The sequence below is a fragment of the Schistocerca gregaria genome, chromosome 10 (assembly GCF_023897955.1).
Source record: "Schistocerca gregaria isolate iqSchGreg1 chromosome 10, iqSchGreg1.2, whole genome shotgun sequence".
Taxonomy (NCBI): domain Eukaryota; kingdom Metazoa; phylum Arthropoda; class Insecta; order Orthoptera; family Acrididae; genus Schistocerca; species Schistocerca gregaria.
In genome coordinates this window covers 129,142,600-129,145,118 of record NC_064929.1, presented here as the reverse complement: position 1 = coordinate 129,145,118, position 2,519 = coordinate 129,142,600, and positions in this window count along the sequence as shown.

Below are 2,519 nucleotides of genomic sequence, written 5' to 3'. Positions count from 1 at the left end.
TCTGGATGTAAGGCAGCATTGTTTCGTTTCCCAAAGTCTGGGATTTGGTGGAAATATGAATCCACATCCAGCATGCTAATTATGGACAACGCTGATGTTCTTAAGTCTTCTTCTTTTGGTATGTTCTTCCTTTGCTTTATTTTTTTAAGAGTTAGGTGCTAGTAGTACTACTAAGACGCGTACATGTGATTTCCGAACTGATGCACAATTTATGTTCTCCACAGCACGGCGATCTGGATGTAAGGCAGCAATGTTTAGTTTCCCAAAGTCTGGGATTTGGTGGAAATATGAATCCACATCCAGCATGCTATCTACGGACAATTCTGATTTTCAAAAGTCTTCTTCTTTTGGTATGTTCTACCTTTGCTTTATTTTTTTTAAGAGTTAGGTACTAGTAGTACTACTAAGACACGTACATGTGATTTCCGAACTGAAGCACAATTTATGTTCTCCACAGCAGGGCGATCTGGATGTAAGGCAGCAATGTTTAGTTTCCCAAAGTCTGGGATTTGGTGGAAATATGAATCCACATCCAGCATGCTAATTATGGACAACGGTGATGTTCATAAGTCTCCTTCTTTTGGTATGTTCTTCCTTTGCTTTACTTTTTAAGATTTACGTGCTAGTAGTACTACTAAGACGCGTACATGTGATTTCCGAACTGAAGCACAATTTATGTTCTCCACAGCAGGGCGATCTGGATGTGAGGCAGCAATGTATAGTTTCCCAAAGTCTGGGATTTGGTGGAAATATGAATCCACATCCAGCATGCTAATTATGGACAACGCTGATTTTCAAAAGTCTTCTTCTTTTGCTATGTTCTTCCTTTGCTTTATTTTTTAAGAGTTAGGTACTAGTAGTACTACTAAGATGCGTACATGTGATTTCCGAACTGAAGCACAATTTATGTTCTCCACAGCAGGGCGATCTGGATGTAAGGCAGCAATGTTTAGTTTCCCAAAGTCTGGGATTTGGTGGAAATATGAATCCACATCCAGCAAGCTAATTATGGACAACGCTGATGTTCAAAAGTCTTCTTCTTTTGGTATGTTCTTATTTTGCTTTATTTTTTTAAGAGTTTGGTGCTAGTAGTACGGCTAAGACGCGTACATGTGATTTCCAAACTGAAGCACAATTTATGTTCTCCACAGCAGGGCGATCTGGATGTAAGGCAGCAATGTTTAGTTTCCCAAAGTCTGGGATTTGGTGGAAATATAAATCCACATCCAGCATGCTAATTATGGACAATGCTGATCTTCAAAAGTCTTCTTCTTTTGGTATGTTCTTCCTTTGCTTTATTTTTTTAAGAGTTCATGCTAGTAGTACGGCAAAGACGTGTACATGTGATTTCCGAACTGAAGCACAATTTATGTTCTCCACAGCAGGGCGATCTGGATGTAAGGCAGCAATGTTTAGTTTCCCAAAGTCTGGGATTTGGTGGAAATATGAATCCACATCCAGCATGCTAATTATGGACAACGCTGATGTTCAAAAGTCTTCTTCTTTTGGTATGTTCTTCCTTTGCTTTATTTTTTTAAGAGTTAGGTGCTAGTAGTACTACTAAGACGCGTACATGTGATTTCCGAACTGAAGCACAATTTATGTTCTCCACACCAGGGCGATCTGGATGTAAGGCAGCAATGTTTAGTTTCCCAAAGTCTGGGATTTGGTGGAAATATGAATCCACATCCAGCATGCTAATAACGGACAATTCTGATTTTCAAAAGTCTTCTTCTTTTGGTATGTTCTTCCTTTGCTTTACTTTTTAAGAGTTAGGTACTAGTAGTACTACTAAGACACGTACATGTGATTTCCGAACTGAAGCACAATTTATGTTCTCCACAGGAGGGCGATCTGAATGTAAGGCAGCAATGTTTAGTTTCCCAAAGTCTCGGATTTGGTGGAAATATGAATCCACATCCAGCATGCTAATTATGGACAACGGTGATGTTCAAAAGTCTTCTTCTTTTGGTATGTTCTTCCTTTAATTTACTTTTTAAGATTTACGTGCTAGTAGTACTACTAAGACGCGTACATGTGATTTCCCAACTGAAGCACAATCTATGTTCTCCGCAGCAGGGCGATCTGGATGTGAGGCAGCAATGTTTAGTTTCCCAAACTCTGGGATTTGGTGGAAATATGAATCCACATCCAGCATGCTAATTATGGACAACACTGATCTTCAAAAGTCTTCTTCTTTTGGTATGTTCTTCCTTTGCCTTATTTTTTTAAGAGTTAGGTACTAGTAGTACTACTAAGACACGTACATGAGATTTCTGAACTGAAGCACAATTTATGTTCTCCACAGCAGGGCGATCTGGATGTAAGGCAGCATTGTTTCGTTTCCCAAAGTCTGGGATTTGGTGGAAATATGAATCCACATCCAGCATGCTAATTATGGACAACGCTGATGTTCTTAAGTCTTCTTCTTTTGGTATGTTCTTCCTTTGCTTTATTTTTTTAAGAGTTAGGTGCTAGTAGTACTACTAAGACGCGTACATGTGATTTCCGAACTGAAG